The sequence below is a fragment of the Schistocerca cancellata genome, chromosome 5 (genome assembly GCF_023864275.1).
Source record: "Schistocerca cancellata isolate TAMUIC-IGC-003103 chromosome 5, iqSchCanc2.1, whole genome shotgun sequence".
Classification (NCBI taxonomy): domain Eukaryota; kingdom Metazoa; phylum Arthropoda; class Insecta; order Orthoptera; family Acrididae; genus Schistocerca; species Schistocerca cancellata.
In genome coordinates this window covers 626,658,073-626,679,518 of record NC_064630.1, presented here as the reverse complement: position 1 = coordinate 626,679,518, position 21,446 = coordinate 626,658,073, and the positions used below count along the sequence as shown (strand labels likewise).

The window sequence follows — 21,446 nt, the reverse complement described above, 5'->3', positions numbered from 1 at the left end:
GCAGATATCCTCTGACATAAGCGGCATTGACAAGGAGATTTTTTGGCCCGGAGTCCGAGAACGAGCACTACTGCCTTCAGCGCCTATGGACAGCAGCTGAAGGATGGTGAAACTTTGAACAGGCGACAGGGAAAAGGTTTTCCACGCCTTGTCACAAAACATAGGGGTCGGAGGTTTGCCCGCTCTCTGTAGCAAGACAGGTTGGCTATCTGTGGAAGATCTGACGACTAAAATGCTGGTGTAGGCACAAGTGTTCCATGACACATCGTTCAGTGCACATTGTTGAATTTGGGGCTCCGCAGCAGACGACCCCTATGTGTTCTTTTGCTGAACCATAGATATCAATAATTACAATTGCAATGGACACCGGATCATCGAGATTAGACGGCCGATCGATGGAAACGTGTTTCCTTGTCCGATGAATCACGTATCTTATTACGCCAGACCAGTAGTCGTGTCTGCATACGTCATCATGCAGACGAATAGTTGCACAAAACTTGAACTGCACAATAGTCGTAAGTTGATGAGGGCATTGTTACACTGAGGTGACAAAAGGCATGAGATATCTCCTAATATCTTGTCGGAGCTCCTTTAGCCCTCTGTACTTAGCAGCTCGACATGGGATGCACTCAACAAGTCGTTCGAAATCCCCAGAAGAAAAACTGAGTCGTACTGCCTCTGTAGCCGACTATAATTGCGAGTGTTGTCAGTGTAGGAATTTGTGTACGATCTGGTCTCTCGGTTATGTCTCATAATTGTTAGGTGGGATAAATGTCGGGCGATTTGGGTGGCCAAATCATTCGTTCGAATGATCAAGAGTGTTCTTCAAACCAGCTGTAAGCAGGTGTGGTCCGTGGCATGACATCTCTATTTGGGAAAATGAAGTCAATAAAGGGCTGCAAATGGTCTCCAGGTAGCCGAACAATATCATTTCGAGTCAATGATCTGTTCAGCTGGCCCATGTAAGCACATCCGACACTCATTTCATTAGACCAAGGTTTTCCAGTCGTCAAGGGTCCAATCGTTATGGTCACGATGCCAAGAGGGGCACTGCAGCCGATGTCGTGCTGTTAGCGAAAGCTCTCGCTGCCACAGCCCATTAACGCCAAATTTTTCCGCACTGTCCTAATGGATACATTCGCCGTGCGTCCTGCATTGATTTCTGCTGTTGTTTCACGCAGTGGTGCATGTCTGTTAGCACTGACAACTCTACGCAAACGTCGCAGCTCTCTCTCGTGAAGTAAAACCGTCGGTAAGTGCATTGTCCGCCGTAAGACATTATATATATGCATATTATAAAAGTACGTGTACAATGTGCGAGCCGTTAAAACTCAGAAACGAGTCCCGGTACGATCAAGGGGATTGTATGGTGTGGTAGCCCACTATCTCCCGTCCATAAAGAAGGTTCCCGTTTTTACCTGAAGGGGTTGCCTTTGAAGACATAAGGGCTGGGAGGTTTTGCTTTCTAGAAATTTCTAGAACATTCCAGAACATTCGAGAATATTCGAGTACATTTTAGAACATTCGAGACTATTAGTGAGCATTTCACAACTTTCCAAAATGTTCCGAAATGTTCCAGAATTATCTGGAATCTTCTGCAACAATCGTGAAGATTCTAGAATGTTTGGAACCTCCCTGAAAATTCCACATCAGTGTGGAACACTCTAGAACACTCTCTAATGTAGTGGAATGTTCTGGAACTTTGCGGTCCATTCGAAGCCTTGTTTAGAGGTGTATAAAGCAAGACCCGTCGTGGGTTCGAATGTTAGTTTCGTATCAGTGACGAAGGGAGGAAGCGAAAAAGTAGTGCAGTGCCTTAGTGCAACTAGGGATGTAAGCACCACGAAAGGGTGCTATCATTGCGCTAAACTCCGAAATTACAAAGGAAAAAAGTTACGACATCAACGAACTACTTCAATACATCGCTCACAACAAACCACTCCTCAGTGACACTCAAAAGGAAATTCATAACGTTATCAACGACCTGATCGGCAACAGCACGGACGGAATTATTTAGTTGGAAGCACCAGGCGGCACCGGGAAAATGTTTCTAATAAATCTATTGCTGGCGGAAATACGTGCTAAACAACACATCGCACTTGCACTGGCATCATTCAGCTTTGCAGCCACACTTATCGAAGGAGGTCGAACCACCCATTCCACCCTACAAGTACCGTTGAATATAGCCGAAGAACAGTTCCCCCTGTGTGTGTTGTGTGATGTCCTTAGGTTAGTTATGTTTAAGTAGTTCTAAGTTCTAGGGGACTGATGACCATAGACGTTGAGTCCCATAGTGCTCAGAGCCATTTGAACCAGTTCCCCGTGCGTAAAATGTCAAGAGTATCTGGACGGGGTGAACTTCTAAAGCAAGCTAAAATTATCTTCTGAGAAGAATGCTATCTCACTCGAAGCCATGGACAAAACATTACAAGACTTGTGAGGAAACTCTGAAGAGATGGGTGTAGCTCTACTCATACTTCGAGGAGATTTTCGACAAACACTTCCAGTTGTCCTCAAGTCAACACCAGCAGACGAGATCAAAAAAATAGTTCAAATGGCTCTGAGCACTATGGGACTCAACATCTTAGGTCATAAGTCCCCTAGAACGTAGAACTACTTAAACCTAACTAACCTAAGGACATCACACACACCCATGCCCGAGGCAGGATTCGAACCTGCGACCGTAGCAGTCCCGCGGTTCCGGACTGCAGCGCCAGAACCGCTAGACCACCGCGGCCGGCAGCAGACGAGATCAATGCATGCTTTATAAAATCAGATCTCTGGCCACGCATACAAATACTGCGACTAACAAAAAATATGAAAGTTGAGCTATCGAAAGACGAAACAACAGCACATTTCTGCAACATAGACAATGCTGAAAACGAACTCACTGACCGTATTTATTTAAACATTGTTCCCAACTATACCATTTCAGACCGGATATTTAAAAGGCAACTAAAAATAATATTGTCAACGATATCAACTTCAATATTCAAAAGAAAATTCCCGGTGAAGAGAGAATATACAAATCGGTGGACACGATGGTGAACATTGAAGAAAGTGTGAACTTCCCTACACAATTTCTAAACTCTTTGCAAGTACCAGGAATGTATTAAACTGCCTTCGACTTAAAATTGGACCTCCGATCACACTTCTCAGAAATCTCAACCCACTAAAACTATGTAATCGAAGAGAGATGACCGTCAGCTATCGAATAACATCATCGAAGCCGAACTTATGACTGGAGAGAACAAAGGACACACATTGTTTATTACCAGAATACCACTCATCTCTTCTGAACTGCCATTCCAATTTAATAGCAATTTCCAATCAAATTAGCCTGCAGTTTTACAATTATCAAAGCGCTGGGACAATCCTTAAAGTAGCGTGGCATCAACCTTTTAAAGATTCCTGCTTCTTACACGTACCTTGCTCTCGAGTAGGAAATTCGAAAAAATTGCACAATCCACAACATTCGAGAGTGTCCTGGAATGTACCACAATGATTTGGGATATTCCGGGATGTTCTCGAACATTTTGGAATCTTCCTGAATGTTCGAGATTGTTCCCGAACATTCCAGAACATCCCGGATCATTATAGAACATTCTGGAACTTTCTGGAGTGTTGTGGAATGCTCTCTAATAGTCTCTAATGTTCTAGAATGCTTTCAAATACTCTCGAACGTTCTGGAATAATCTAGAAATTTCTAGAGAGCGAAACCTCCCAGCAAAAGCACGCCCTTCAGGTAAAACCGGGATCCTTCTTCTTGGATGAGGGATAAAGGGCTACCACAAGTATAACTCCCATTATCGTACCAGGACTCATTTCTGAGTTTTAGCGGCACGTACTCTGTACACTTACTTTTATAATGTATGTTGACTGTTGCAGACCACCTATATCCGTTCACACCGGATGTCTTCCCCGACGATGATCGCATCGTCTAGCACGATTACGTCGGTGTCACAATATTAAAATGGTGTTGCAGTAGCTTGAGGGGCGTGTAGCGAACTCAGGTTGATATCTTGGCCACCAAATTGGTCTGATCTGAATCTGGCGGAACATATCTGGAACGTTAGCAGCTGCCAACTCCTCGCTCACAAACAGGTCGCCCGTATTTTACAGGAATTGCATGACCTTCCCAGAGACATTTGGTGCTATACACCTCCTAAAACCTAGTAAGCAACTGTCGTACAGATGCTACACAAAATCGTTGCTTTATTGTGTTCCAGAGATGTAGCAACTCATATATTCAACAGATGATCTCAATATTTTCACTCATCAGTATATTTCAAATTATTTGCTGCATTTAGGTAATCATCAGTTCGATGACAGAATTAATATGCGTATAGGTATAGTTGGAGACCACGTGGGTCTCACACTCTCACCATGCATCATGGGCATTACTGTTGTGGGTTGGCAGGAGAGCCAACACCGGTATGAGAGGAAGCCGAAAGGCACGCGTTTTAGCTCACGCAGGCTGGCGTGAGGTCTGGAACAGGTCAAGGGAATTAGACTTTAGCAAAAAACGTACGTAGCTGCTGGAATACTTAACTTTAATCCATAAATGGTGAACATCGCTCTTGACGGTACATTATTCATAATCTCAATAGTAACTGGTAATGGCACCTTGCTAGGTCGTAGCAAATGACCTAGCTGAAGGCTATGCTAACTATCGGCTCGGCAAATGAGAGCGTATTTTGTCAGTGAACCATCGCTAGCAAAGACGGTTGTACAACTGGGGCGAGTGCTAGGAAGTCTCTCTAGACCTGCCGTGTGGCGGCGCTCCGTCTGCAATCACTGATAGTGGCGACACGCGGGTCCGACGTATACTAACGGACCGCGGCCGATTTAACACTTGCTACCACCTAGCAAGTGTGGTGTCTGGCGGTGACACCACAACTACCGATACAGAGACGAACGGGTAGCATTTGAATGTGCCTCACTGACAGGAAGACCTAATATAACAGTTGCATAGTCTGCTTCATCAGTAGCCCGCATCTCGTGGTCGTGCGGTAGCGTTCTCGCTTCCCACGCGCGGGTTCCCGGGTTCGATTCTCGGCGGGGTCAGGGATTTTCTCTGCCTCGTGATGGCTGGGTGTTGTGTGTTGTGTGCTGTCCTTAGGTTAGTTAGGTTTAAGTAGTTATAAGTTCTAGGGGACTTATGACCACAGCAGTTGAGTCCCATAGTGCTCAGAGCCATTTGAATTTTGCTTCATCAGCCGACACTTGTCATCTTTCAATTACAACCCTTCATCTGCCCAATGGCAGGTGAATGAGTACTTTAACAGCACTATGTCTGCATGTGGAGATGTTTGTTTTGAATGAAGGCAGACATCCTCCGCCATTCTTCTTACAGTCTTATGCGTAAGCTGCGTCCACGCCAGGCGAGACGCACCGCGCACAAACGCGCGGCGCAGAGCAGCGCAGAACGGCGCAAACCCGGGCATAACTGCGCAGAATGGAGTACAGTGTGCCCAGCAAAGTTCCATCGTGCGCGTGCGAGGTTTAATAAAAATGGAAGGCGGGAAACACTGTCCAGATTGAGCGCTGAGCGCGCACGTACGAACCGTTTCCTTTGATGCACCGGCATGTGCGTAACTTGTTCGTTGTTGCGCAGAGCGACACCGAGCGGCACAGTTTGACGTCCACACCGACAACGCTTTCCTGCGCCGAACTTCTTTCCTTCGTGGCCACATGCGGCGTGGCGAGGCCGCTGTGGGTGCGGCTTTAGATTGTCGATTGTGTGACGCAGTGGCTAATAAGGGATCAGACGTTCCAAATTCCCCCCGCGTTATCAAACATCCATTGATGTTTCCGAGTCTAGCCACGAGTGTGTAGGAAGTGGTACGGGCGACGTGCAAGTGGTCGTTCCTTCCCAACCAAGACTGCAATCGACTATCAGATCTCCCTACCAGTTCTGTGTCTTGCTCTTGCTGATATAGTCCTTTGAAACAGTTCTTGTTGTAGCGTATTGGATTCGTTGAGAGATACAGGCAATCTGTGTACTAGTATGTGGCTGTGAATAGATGCCAAGATGATACAACGATGCATTTATTAATAAACACCATAAAATAAGTCTCAATGATACAGTTTGAAACATGCATGTAACTGCAACAAATATGGAAGATCTAGAGTATATCTTTAGCACAGTTTTGTAAAACTTTAGAAATATTCCTACATTGTTGGCATAACAATAATTATCATTTGCTTCCTGATAAAAATAATTTACTGGATAGTGGCACTGTATCAGCAAATTTTTTATGACACTTGGCTCTGCTTAGCATTTAATATGTCATAAGTGGACAAATTCACTGATGTGCAAAATAACGTTTATTTTGCTTATGTTTATCAATGTACAAGAGACTGGCAGTAATGAATGGAAAGTTCGTGTAGGATGAATGAAGCCGAGTGAGGACAAGCGTAACATTTAAAGGGCGACGGACAGAGGTATGGCTTGCTGCTAATGACCCTGTGGAATGCGACAACCAGCTGCAAAATTGGAGCAAGTAATGAGATAACAGAAACGTAATCAATGGAGCGAGTTTGAGGTGGTTGTAAACACATAATGTAAATATTGACTTTATCGTGGGATGGGTTCATATCCTTGCAAGACAACTAGAGAATATTAGTTTATTTATAAAAAACAGTAAAATATTCTTTCCCGATAAATTAGGGAGTTAAATAATAATTACCTGATACTTCGCTAGAAAAGTTAATAATTTGCAATCATTATGAAAAAATAATGGCTATTTTGTATGCTTTGTCTAAAATACGTACCTTTGGTGCAGGAAAACATAATATAACGAATGATGCCTGGAGTTATAGAAAAATTTGAAGCTATGATGACTAGATGTTCGTGGCTCAAGCCAAAAATCAGAGACCCTGTCAGTAAAGAAATAGATGCAAGTTGCGACTGTGTCATGTTGACGACCAACACTGCATCATGACGGCACTACAGACAACAGTACCAAGAATCACCACAGTCAATGGAAGATTGAAATGTGGTTAAAAAATCTCAGTGGCATGTCTAATGAATATATATATATATATATATATATATATATATATATATATATATATATATATATATATATTCAGATGGTAACTAGGACTCAGATAAACGTGAGTGTAATGTTTATTTATGAATATTGTCATAATTTAATTTGGTGATAAGAACTGCAATTTTTGGTAAGGTACAATTATAAAGACAAAATATTTGGTTTTGTTTAGCTTCGAAAAGCAGCTCATTTTAGTAAGGGTTTTATTGTCTTCTAAGATTGCTTTGAAATAGTGCATATGGTATATTAACCTTATTGTATTTGTTGTTTACTATCTCAGAATGGTAATGAAAGTACGGTAAGGGCAGCCAAATAGGATTTGAGTATTCAGTACCATATCACATAACCAGTTTCACCGCCTGTGGTTTGAATATGGGAACCATTTGCTACTCATTACTAATAAATTATACATTGCTGTTCAATAAAGCGACTTATTCCTGTTAACTGCAGCTTCCCGACACAATGATAACGCTAGGAAATAAAATTTTGTCCAAAATAGGAGTAATGTCACATACTCCTATGGTTTTTCTTTTCCAAATTGCGGCTTTTTGGAAACAAAATTTCAGTTTCGAAATCGTGTAGGGTCATGGTATTAAAATATCTAGGACTAGCCTTTACTTTTTGAAATTTTTCTCTATACCCTACACTTATGCATTCCATAAGTATCAAAAACATAATTTTAAATGAAGCCTGTTGACTGATTACTTAAATTTAGTAACTAAGAAAGTGATTTTCATTATGAACTACGAGTAAACACAAATTCTTCATTAACCGATTTCTTGCAACTCTTACTACAAAATAAACAATTTTTAAAAATTACAGAAATACATCAGATGTGCATTCTTTTCCTCCAGATTACGACATATTCAAATCCTATTTTTCATGCTCTCACAATAATAATTCTCATTACCAGTCTTAGTTTAGTTAAACACAAATGCAGTGAAGTTAACATACAATATATACTACTTCAAGTTAATAATTTAAGGCAATAAAACCCTTACAAAAGTGAGTTGCGTTTTCGATGTTGGAAAAGAAACAGGTAGTCATTGTCAGTATTTTTTTTTTCTTTTCAACTTGTACAACAACAAAAATTTCAGTTTTTATTGCTAAACGAAGTTTTGCAAATAATTATTATTTAAATCTGATATTTACAGTACCTGTACAAACAAAGACAAACATTACACATGTTTTTCTGCACTCTGGTTGCAATCTGATAGAAATCCATGTGAATACTGTTTAGCTACCTACTGTTCTTACATATCTGCACTATACACGGGATATTAACCTTTCTTTCCAATTTACTACTGCTCATTGTCATTAATCGCAACAACTTACGATTATGAGGCCTTTATTCGAAGAACACACGCCACTGATATTTTTTAAACAACTTGACACTCTTCCATTGAATGTGTTGATTATTGGTACTGTGGTTTGTGGTGCCATCATGACACAGCGTTGACAGTCAACATCACGCAGTCTCCCACTACATCTTTTTCGTTGCTAATTGGGGCTCCAATTTTTGGCTTCAGCGTCAGTCATCTGGTCCTCATGTGTTCAACTGTTCCCAAGATTCCAGGCATCGCTGCTTATATTAAGCTTAAATGTAATAAAAGAAACATTTTGGACAAAGCATACAAAATATTTTTTACGTATTCATAATGCTTGTGAATTATTAACTTTTCTTACCGAAGTGTCAGATAATTATTATTAAATTGCCAAAATCTATTGAAAAGTATTATTTTGCTATTTTTATATATAAAATAATATTCTTTAGTTACCTTACAAGGGTATAAACTCATCCGACGATAATGTCAATATTTACAAACTGTGTTTACAAACACCTGTTACAATGACACGTCCATGCTTACGTTACTTTGACTTCACTGCTCGCTCCAACACTGACAGCTTGCTCTTGCATTCTGCAGGGTCGCTAGCAGCAAGACACCTCTGTCCGCCGCCCTTTAAATGTTACACTATCCTGCACTCGGCTGCATTCATCCTTAACAAGCTTTTCATTGACTCGTGGCAGCCCCTTCTACATTCATAAACATTTAACAAAACAAACATTAATTATAATAAGTATCTTGGTACCATCTTACGTTACATTTGTTGTCTTAGTTTCAATTACTTAACAGTACACACTCAGTATTCTGTCTTTTAACTATTCTATATTTGTCCACAATGGAGGTGCTTTTTGCAGTACATGACATTTGTATCATTACAGCCAAGCGGCTTTCTACTAATTACCGCGCTATTTTTTGGTATCTACTAAGATATACGCCCCTTTCACTGACTGGGTCTTAGTATGTCACACTTCTAATGCGTCTGGGTGAGACATGCTGCTCACGACATACAATCTTTCAAAACTCTCATAGAAATCGTGTCTCGTCATTAGTATTGAATAATTTTCCGTCATCTTTCATTAAACTCGCCTTCTTTGAAAAAACATTTTGGTATTTCAAAAACAAATTCATTAACTCTTCCTTTACAACTCTGTTAATTGCTCTAATTTCCTTTACTTCAGTTCTTATTTCATTGTTTGATTCTCTACTTTCAATATTCATTTGACTGTTTTCAATATTGCTCTGAGCGCTCTTTCATTTCTGTGAGTTAATTTCATTTTTATTGCATTCCCATTAAATACATTCACTCATCCCCTTCAGCCAACATAATTTCTCTGCACTTTTTTGCAAGGACTAATAATGTTTGCACATCTTATCTCATTCTTTGTACAACTTGCCTTCACAGTCGTATTTGCTTTCTCAGAACCTATAACGTAAGTATGGTCTACCAACAGATCCTTTCCTATAGTAAAACTGATACACAGATTAGATATCATGTGCCAGTAACTCTCAACACTGTTCCTTGATTCTTCATTTCTATTAACATTTATTTCTTTTAATGTTTCGCTGTTACCTCAAATGGCATCTATCACCTCAAACGTTGGTACTTGAAATTGTGATGCTCTCTGTTTATTATTTGCCTCTAATGTCCTTCCCCAATGGTGCATAAACTACTCCCACATCCGATGATCGTAACTGTTTCAGTTCCACCAACTTTTAACACTCACAGTTATCTGATAGTTTCCTCAACTCTTGTTCGTTTCTTGTTTTCTCCTATCCACATTTCCTTTGTTATGATTATCATATTCGCTATTATCAACAAATTTTGAACTCCTGACAAGTTCTCACTATCACAATCATTATATTGTATCTTGCTATGAAAACGTGAACACCTTTAATAATTGTTTCATATCACAATCACAGTTTTGTCTAGTGTCACGAAAATGTGAACCATTTTGTTTCTCACATTCGGGGTTTCCTTTCCTGGAAAAACTGTTGCTAAGTCTCTCATTCTTCTTGGTGAGAATGTTCCCTTCCCATTATCGCTTGATTACTAACTCACACTCTTGCAACCAATACCGCTTATTGCTTTTTTCTGACGAAATAACCACTTGATACAGGATCTTCAAAATATCCCCAATTTATTTCTACGATTCCCAATGTGGCATACTTCTCTTTTAGTAACAAATTTGTGGAAATTACCGGCTTTCAAATAGTGGTCTTTATTGGTAATCTTTCCATTATCGTTATTCACTGTAACCCTCCTTTTCAATTTCGAATTTTACATTTTATTTACATTTTCAGCAGATAGTTCAATGCGTACATTACTAAAATCACTGACCTCACGCCAAATACCAGTACTTCTAGATATTACTGCAATTAAATTTCTTAACAGAGTCAGTTTTAGAAAGATAGTTTGGACCAAACCTGCTCGTCTGGAATTAGCTTATTATTTATATCAAAAAATATCCTTTTACATTCCTCAGTCTTTTCACTAAGAGTAGTCTGCAAAGTACTAATGATATTCTCAGTTTCATTGCCATCTTGATTTATGTATTTACGTTCTTTGTTAATATTGTCCATTATACTGCGTATCTCTTTATCACATTCCTCTATTCTTTTATTTATGAGCACTCTGATTTGTTATTATTCTTAAAGAGTTTTTCTGTATTTTCCTCCAAAGCTTCCAATTGTGTATCCGTAAAATCCCACAGCTTCGATATTTTCATCGATGAGATTCCACACTTTTGGCAATACTCCTAAAGCATTCTTCTACTTTTCCATTGTTAACCTCCTTGATATATTTCTTCATTTTACTTCTGCTTTGTCAATTTTGCTCGTAGTAGTATGTACTACATGCATCATTACTAAAGTCATTCGCTGCTCTTCAGTATTGACCAATTCACTCGTTTTACAGTTCGTATCCTCGATATCTTTACTTTGTTCAACATCAAGGTCCTCATTTACTTTTACTCTGTTGGATAAAACATCTATTATTGATTTGATTTGTTCTCTGAAATCGAAAAAATGTCCTTGAAGTCTTTTGTTTCTTTATTAGCATCCATGATATAGTGATATTAGTTATTATTTTGTCAATTTTACATTTAGTATTCGTAACAGATACTTCTATGGTTTCACTTACATTCTCAAATTCTTTACCAGTTTTGTTGTTAGCATCCTTAGCAGGTGAGGTGATTCTCTAGCAGATACCTCTAATTTTTCAGTAATATTGGCTTCTTTATTACTAATTTTATTTTTTTTATTTTTAGTAAAAATATTAGTTATTATCCCTAACAGCTGTATCTAGTTTTTTAGCAATATTTGTTGCTAGTCTTTCAGAGATATGCTCCATCATTTAATTCACACTATCAAATTTGGTCTCTTGCAGTTTTTTCCAAAGCTTGAAATTAATTTTTACATTCCCTTTACTTTCATTCCAATTACTCACAATGTGGGTATCACTGTCAGCACTATTTTTTGTTAACTCTACAGTCCCTTCAATTCTTTTTTGGTTCCTCACATGTTCCTAAAATGCTCATTTTGCTTTCCACCATTTTAGTTGTCCCCAATGGGATCATGCATCACGTTATTTAATTACTAATATTTCACTATTGTGAACCTATACAGGGCTATTACAAATGATTGAAGCGATTTCATAAATTCACTGTAGCTCCATTCATTGACATATGGTCACGACACACTGCAGATACGTAGAAAAACTCATAAAGTTTTGTTCGGCTGAAGCCGCACTTCAGGTTTCTGCCGCCAGAGCGCTCGAGAGCGCAGTGAGACAAAATGGCGACAGGAGCCGAGAAAGCGTATGTCGTGCTAGAAATGCACTCACATCAGTCAGTCATAACAGTGCAACGACACTTCAGGACGAAGTTCAACAAAGATCCACCAACTGCTAACTCCATTCGGCGATGGTATGCGCAGTTTAAAGCTTCTGCATGCCTCTGTAAGGGGAAATCAACGGGTCGGCCTGCAATGAGCGAAGAAACGATTGAACGCGTGCGGGCAAGTTTCACGCGTAGCCCGCGGAAGTCGACGAATAAAGCAAGCATGGAGCTAAACGTACCACAGCCGACGGTTTGGAAAATCTTACGGAAAAGGCTAAAGCAGAAGCCTTACCGTTTACAATTGCTACAAGCCCTGACACCCGATGACAAAGTCAAACGCTATGAATTTTCGACGCGGTTGCAACAGCTCATGGAAGAGAATGCGTTCAGTGCGAAACTTGTTTTTAGTGATGAAGCAACATTTTTTCTTAATGGTGAAGTGAACAGACACAATGTGCAAATCTGGGCGGTAGAGAATCCTCACGCATTCTTGTAGCAAATTCGCAATTCACCAAAAGTTAACGTCTTTTGTGCAATCTCACGGTTTAAAGTTTATGGCCCCTTTTTCATCTGCGAAAAAAACGTTACAGGACACGTGTATCTGGACATGCTGGAAAATTGGCTCATGCCACAACTGGAGACTGGAGACCGACAGCGCCGACTTCATCTTTCAACAGGATGGTGCTCCACCGCACTTCCATCATGATGTTCGGCATTTCTTAAGCAGGAGATTGGAAAACCGATGGATCGATCGTGGTGGAGATCATGATCAGCAATTCATGTCATGGCCTCCACGCTCTCCTGATTTAACCCCATGCGATTTCTTTCTGTGGGGTTATGTGAAAGATTCAGTGTTTAAACCTCCTCTACCAAGAAACGTGCCAGAACTGCGAGCTCGCATCAACGATGCTTTCGAACTCATTGATGGGGACATGCTGCGTCGAGTGTGGGAGGAACTTGATTACTAAAAAATGGCTCTGAGCACTATGGGACTCAACTGCTGTGGTCATAAGTCCCCTAGAACTTAGAACTACTTAAACCTAACTAACCTAAGGACAGCGCACAACACCCAGCCATCACGAGGCAGAGAAAATCCCTGACCCCGCCTGGAATCGAACCCGGGAACCCGGGCGTGGGAAGCGAGAACGCTACCGCACGACCACGAGATGCGGGCACTTGATTACCGGCTTGATGTCTGCCGAATCACTAAAGGGGCACATATCGAACATTTGTGAATGCCTAAAAAAACTTTTTGAGTTTTTGTATGTGTGTGCAAAGCATTGTGAAAATATCTCAAATAATAAAGTTATTGTAGAGCTGTGAAATCGCTTCAATCATTTGTAATAACCCTGTACTTACTTTCTGTACGTTCTCGTGCTCACCAGATGATGTAACTGATCGTAGAATATGCCGGCGTTGTGACGGCGCCCACGATCTCCAGAACTCTGCTTGTGCACCCCCAAGGACACCTCTATCTTAGGTCATGCTCTGACTCGGACTGCTCCCTGCGTGCAGCAATTTTTCCTCTGGATACGTGACTGGCTTCGTCACATCTGTTGCTGCTGTCTTTCGTCTACTTCCTCGTGATAGCTGTTCACTCGCAATACTTTCGTAATTCTTGGATACGTTCTTAATTTTTTTCTTGACATGAACTTACTGCTTTCTGTTATGCACACTTTTCACGTTCCGTCATGTGTGCATTTATGACTCTGTGTTGCTCCCCATAAGCCACATGTTACAGTCACTTCCTGCACTATTTTAAATCTCCAAAAACTTGGGCCGCTGTTCATATTCCTTATTTTCAGCAAAGGAACTCCAAAAATGCATCTGTACCCTCAATACAGTTTTTTCAACAAATTATCCGTTCTGATGCAGGCGACGCAAATTCCATCTTCTATCCTCAATACAGGTTTTTCAAAAAATTATCCCCACAAGGAAGGCCATATTGCAAGATCCTCCTATGTTCCTAAACCTCGACAGATATTTCTCAGTCCGTAAAAAGTGGTACAGATGACATACAATATAACTGATCATTACTTCCACAAGCGACTCCAAACGTTAAGTTAATCCTTTCTTGGATCAAGTTAGTGAATTGAATGATTCAAACTCCTCCCTACCTATTCTCTACGGAGTAGTTCTCCCAGCATACTGAATTCGTTCGGAGATGCAGACAGAATATCTTTATGGCTATAAATGGACATGTGGGTAGCTAAAATACTTTTAATAAACTCCAGGGTGCTATTAAGTTGCATTTATTAACAAACACCATAAAATAATTCACAATGACGCAGTTTGTAACACATAACTTCAAAAATTGTAACCAATCGAGCACATTGCCAACACAGAGAACAGATCTGGATTGCATCCTAGTGCCAGCTGAAGAGATTGGCACGCAACAGATATCTTTAGTACACTTTGTATAACATCATAATTGGTTCAAATGGCTCTGAGCACTATGGGACTTAACATCTGAGGTCATCAGTCCCCTAGAACTTAGAACTACTTAAACCTAACTAACCTAAGGACATCAAACACATCCATGCCCGAGGCAGGATTCGAACCTGCGACCGTATCGGTCGCGCGCTTCTAGACTGTAGCGCCTAGAACCGCTCGGCCACTCCGGCCGACAACATCATAATTATTTGTAAAATACTGGCAGAATAATGTTATTTGTTTCGTGATACAAAATACGTTACTGCATAGTTACACTGTACTAGCAAAACTTTAATAATGCTTAGGATCCCTCTAGCATATGATATGCCAAAAGCGGACTGTCACAGTTAATATTTGATATTTCACTTACTTAATTTACTTTCACGCCTAAATGTCGATGGATGCTTGTTATCCAGAAACGTCGAGGAGGTTCCACTCTTACATCTTACTCGTAGTTTCTCACTCCACCGGTGTACATCCCCACCATTTGATACGGCCAGGGTCGCTGCCTGGATTCCAGGATTTGGAACTGCTTTTCGCTCACTGTAGCATTCTACATTGCTGTTCCATGAAGGGAGTTATTCCTATTAATTTCAGGGTCTCAAAACAACGTTAGGGTTACCAAATAAAATGTTGTCCACAATAGGAGGGACGTCACAACGTCATCCTAGTTTATTCCAAATATGTTTAGTTAGTGATAAGTTTTGGGATCCTCTTGGATAAGGTACGACGACTGCTCTCCCTGGATTCCCCTGGATGTGAGGAACTGCACACTGCACAGGTGTGTTCACTGCCGTGTTGTTTAGTACTGTCTGAAGCAGATCTGCAGAGCTTACTCGATATGGCACTGTACGGTCCAAAGTCGTGCAAGAAACAGTAGAGATGACCTGCGTCCCTTTACAGGAGGCTGCCCCTAATGCACCCCACCAGCTTCGCTGTCCACCACTGAGCACTCAACCATTGTGAGACGCATTATAATTGCTCCAAGAAATGTAGCTGGAGGCAGGAGTGGCGACGCATCACGTATGCTGCATTCTGAAATTTGTCGCTTCACCCTTCGTGCTGGTAATGAACGCTTCAGGATTTGCCACCACGAAGTATGCCGTACATTGAGGACAACGGTCTTACGGTTTGGGAAGACTGACGGTTAATGTTCCCAAATCCCTCTCGTATTCTTTGCAAGCATGGAGATGGCGCAGGGGTATGTAAAGCTTTGTGTGTATCCCTACTTCCAGCGATTTCTTCATGGCTTTTTACGAAACATTATTATGTCATACAATGAGCTTCTATAATTCACCACAGTCTGGAGTTACTTAGAGACTACCTTTACACAACATTTCTTCGTCTATGAGCCTTAGGAACTTGTCGACGCTGGAATACGTACTAGGAAGTTTTCTGGTCTATTATTAGCCAGCAGACTCGACACTGTTTACTTGTATGGTGACACAAACAAAATGTATTACACCTCTGGACACCGTTTGGAGGTACTTGAATGATGGCTACGCACATAGTTATACAAACAGAGACTCGAGACATTATCTGGTGGTACTTGAAAGATGAGGCGCCTCTACGATCACGAAACGGGTCCTGACGCAGACAAATTTCATCTTTTGCGTCCACTGTATCTAGCATTTTGTAGAGATCTACAAAATAACTTACATTTTGTTGTTAGCGTGACACAGAAATTGTTCATCACAACTGAAGTAATTTTCAATCCACATTTTTATTACAGGCATGGCTGCATATGCCATTGCTGCATTTTTTTTTTTCACATGCTCTGGCATTTTGTAGAGATCTACTAAATAATTTACATTTTGTTGCTAGCGTGACACATAAATTGTTCATCACAATTGAAGTAAATTTTCAATCCACATTTTTATTACAGGCATGGCTGTATATGCCATTGCTGCATTTCTTTTTCACATGCTCTTGACTGAACAGTTGCTTTTAAAGGGTTTTATGTGGCCAGAAAATTGCTTCGTTGATAAGTAAGTATTAAGAACTGCAATAGCAGAACGATGGGTAAAGACTGGTGAAATTGCGATGCTGGATAAGCCCGAATCCTGCCGAAACGCTTCTGCAGATTTGTCAGAACTGTTTGTCGAGTGTTTTCCAATGAACCTATGCACAGAATTTCGTTTGGTTTATTACACCGGTTGTCACGGTGAATCTCTTTTACTCATAATATCTGCGTACAGTTTCACATAAAGGTAATATGGGGATGAGTGCCGTATTTCGTTCGTCTTCAGGTTTGGACGTTGACAAGACGAGAATTCTATCGTATGTAACAGAATGCAACCATAATGTTACTGTGTAGTACAGCACATACTATGATATAATACTGAATGCTGTATTACAGGAGATCTTAAAATGTGTCAATAGGAAGCACTATGCGCCAAAGAGGGGAAACTTTCCCTTTTAAGCTAACGCATATTCGGTTTATACTGGAGTCTAGGTAGAAGAATTTGTTGAGCCTACTAATCGCAAAGGATTTTCTTGTTACGAGCACAATGCCCGTTTCCAAGCGGTGTATGAAATTTGTGTGTTAACTGTACCTGTTGAGTGCAGGTGACTGTAATGAGCGTGTGTACACTGGGATGTCACGTTTGTGTAGTAAAACGATGAGAAAAGGGAGAGAGTGAGAAACCTGGTGCCGGAACATATATCCTACTCCTCACAATACATGAAATGTATTCGCAGTTGCGAATATAAACAACCATCAGCTGTATAAGGGAATGACGACAGTGAAAACTTGTCACGAACGAGGATTCGAACCTGGATTTCCCGCTTTACGCGAGCAGTCGCCTTAATCAATTTGGTTATCGTGCACGACTCACGGCCAGACAAAAGCTTCCATAATTATATAGTCGCTCCTGCGTCACTTCCTGAACTTGTGTACACGTTATATAAATCCCATAACATTTGGGGTTACATTCGTCTGGTATGAGACATGGTGGTGGGGGGAGGGGGGGGGGGGGTCCACTGGGGTCCGAACCGCACAGTAACCCTGGATTCGGCTCCAATGGCTCTGGGCACTATGGGACTTAACATCTGAGGTCATCAGTCCCCTAGAATTTAGAATGACTTAAACCTAACTAACCTAAGGACATCACACACATCCATGCCCGAGGCAGGATTCGTAGCGGTCGCGCGGTTCCAAACAGAAGCGCCTAGAACCGCTCGGCCCTGGATTCGGTGTGGGGCAGCGGTGGAGTGGGTGGACTGCTGTGGCCTGTTGTGGGATTGTGAACTACTGAGTGCTACGGCGGGACGAAGCCTCTCCGTCGTTTCTAGGTCCCCGGTTCAATACACAATACAATATAATTCCCATACAGCGGTGGATATTTTAACTGAAAGTCGCTGCCTGGTATCGGCGAATAAATACAATACTGTAGTGCCTGTATTATTAAAAAGAACGATGCAGTATTCCTTCGGACTTTAATTAAAATGTCCTCCTGTATATAGGAATTACGTAAGGAGTGTACGAGTACAGGTTATGACGTTGGAATGGCCATGTATGGAAATTTGCGTCTGGTATTGAGCTTAAGGCGACCGATCGCGTAAGGTGGGAAATCCGGGTTCGAGTCCCGGTTCGGCAGAAATTTTCGAAGCAACTGCGGATACTTCTCATGTATTTCATAACCATTGTAGTGACTGCAGTGTGAGTTCCTTCAGACATGCGTACATGTCCGAAGGAACATTGCTAGTTCTTCTTAACAACGTGGACATTGCAATATCGTATGCCTCATAAGTAGTACACTGGGACCGCCATCAACAGTCATATGCCTCACTTTATGAGACACTGCGTTTGGAATTTAATCCAGGACCTTGGCGCAAAGTCTGACAATAAATAATTTTACGCCACAGTCTCTCCTGCCTTGCCGGCCAAATGCTAGACTTCCAATCCGCTATTTCCGAGCCGCGAGCACAAGCATGGGTTAGCGAGCTCAGCTGCGGAGGCAAGTTTATTTCAGATATTTTTAGTGGAATGCAGCCTATCACGGTATAGAGTGTATATTTTTACTTTTATAATTATATATTTTATGATTTTGGTTGGGGTGGCCTTAAAAATTGTGGGCTAGCATGAGGCTTTTAATTAACTTATACCGCGATAACACCCGTACGGACATCGGCTGCCCCGAAGTACGTACGATATAATATTTTTTAAACAGAGCGCGCGAGTCACCGCCTTCTAATAAATAGTTTGCGTGAGCGCTGCTATTTAGAAAAGAAAAGATACGTATTCTTACGCAAACTGTAATTATTAATATGGGTCTCAGGGGCTACTGGTTATTTATGTACCAAATTACATAAAGATTAACTGAGATATTACGGAATGTAATGATTTTCAATATTAAATATTCATTATTTGCAAGGCAAAACTAGAGAGTATTTCGTCTGCCGTTAGGCGGCCAAAATGAAGCATACTGAACTCTCTCAGTATTCTAAATATTAATAAACGAAATCTATTTTGACTCTTTTTAACTTTGAAATTAATGAAAGATCAAAATTGAGAAGTCTCTCGCATTTACATTTAATATTATGATATGAAATTTTAATTAAATAATACAGTCAGCGTAATGGCTGACTAAATCCTTCTAGGGGAGATGAGCTCCCTGCACTACGAAGTCCTGTAAAAACTTTGTTAATTATAATTAACGGTTGCAATCATGAGAGGTGACAACTAAGTCAATAATACACACTTTCTAATAACAATTTCTATTATATTTTTCAAAATACAGAAAAAACTTACGTTAATTATCAGACAGCACTGCAATGGCGGCCTACCGCTAGACGAAACAAAAACAGGAGAGATCGTTCAGTCAAAGCATTGTCTCTGATCTTCATGGCCTATGTTACACAGAGATTATACCAAAAAAACTGTGCTTTGTTAATTACATGAATATTTGTGTTCTGATAATAATAACTTACGTTCTTTACTATTTGTTATACATCGCGCACACGTACATAGTCTTGAAATAATGTATAATTCACACGGCATAACAAAAACTTCCTTTCCCTTTCTCCAAATGTCCATTTATGACGTAACGTTAGCTACAGCCCCGGACGGTGCACAAGTCCCGCCCAATCACCCCCCTCCACACCAATCCATATCCGAAGCTCCTCCCATGGTCTGCCGCATGTTCCAACATCAAAGTTGTTCGTATCACAGATATGCTAGTCATAACAAGGGAGAAAATCAGTAGTTAGTACGAAATACAGTTTTTCTGGTACCATTGTGAAAAGAATTAGAACTATGTTCATTGAATATGCGAGTTGAAAAATCATCAATAAGAAAGAAAAATAAAAATGGTATCCACACTGTCTTTTTTATTTCATGAGCTTTCATCTGCGCTATATCAAAAAATCTGATATTTGTTAACTACAGTGAGCGCAAATTTCCGTCACCTCGCGTAGTGTAAGAAATTCTGTTGGGAAATAGTAATTGGTAGTATCGCCAAAGATGCTGTCCATTATCTCGATTGTCTAAAGTCAATGTTGTGGAAAAACATGGCAAAGTCGATGTCTTGGTTTGTTTCTGATTACCTCATTAAGACTAAAGAATATAAGAGTGGGATAATGTAGAAATGCGTAATGCAAGCAGTCAGATATTTATACAGTGACATTCTTCATTAATATTTGCCTGTGTAATGGGTGAATTTTTACTTGTGAACTCTGACTGCTTGCTTATAGCAGACACGAGATTACTTTGAGTTCTTCTTCAGTGTTGGAGAGCTTTAGAGCTGCCTAATGTTAAACAATTGTACATAATTTCGTCAGTGTCATTGCAACACATCTTATCGTACTTTAATGTCTGTTAGATAACAGTTTTGACAGCAGTGGGCCACAACAGTCAAGATTAGGTACCTTGTGTATGATAACTTTATTGAGAGTGCATATCTATGTTTCATTTTGACAGTATTACACAAACTGCTAAGAAGTACTAACAGCACAACACTGCTAGTATGAACAACCGCGGTGAAACAAAAAACGAGGAACAAAAGCACGACTGCGACGAGAACTACCAAAGATCATATTGATGCGCTCTTGGTTGGTGTGGTGGTGGGGGGCGGGGGGGGGGGGGCAAATGGGCGGTGCTTGTGCAAATGTCCGGGGCTGTCGCTAACGTTTCCTCATTTATGTGACGTACCGTCACAAGCCATAAAGATAACCAGGGTAACAAACCGAACGAACTATTCTATGAAGAGAAACTGGGCCTACACATGCCAATAACCTCGATAAACTTGTGGAAACGTGTTGGCAGGGTATAGAATGTTGTTGTTGTTGTTGTTGTGGTCTTCAGCCCTGAGACTGGTTTGATGCAGCTCTCCATGCTACTCTATCCCGTGCAAGCTTCTTCATCTCCCAGTACTTACTGCAGCCTACATCCTTCTGAACCTGCTTAGTGTATTCATCTCTTGGTCTCCCCCTACGATTTTTACCCTTCACGCTGCCCTTCAATACTAATTTGGTGATCCCTTGATGCCTCAGAACATGTCCTACCAACCGATCCCTTCTTCTGGTCAAGTTGTGCCACAAACTTCTCTTCTCCCCAATCCTATTCAATACTTCCTCATTAGTTATGTGATCTACCCATCTAATCTTCAGCATTCTTCTGTAGCACCACATTTCGAAAGCTTCTATTCTCTTCTTGTCCAAACTATTTACCGTCCATGTTTCACTTCCATACATGGCTACACTCCATACAAATACTTTCAGAAATGACTTCCTGACACTTAAATCTATACTCGATGTTAACAAATTTCTCTTCT

At 40.7% G+C, this 21,446-nt stretch overlaps 1 protein-coding gene across 5 annotated transcripts in view; it reads left to right on the top strand.

Annotated features, from left to right (window-relative positions):
• The window catches only part of LOC126188873 (gamma-aminobutyric acid receptor subunit beta), a 621,229-nt gene that overhangs the window by 580,527 nt on the left and 19,256 nt on the right, over positions 1 to 21,446 (top strand). The gene's annotated exons all lie outside the window — the stretch shown is intronic.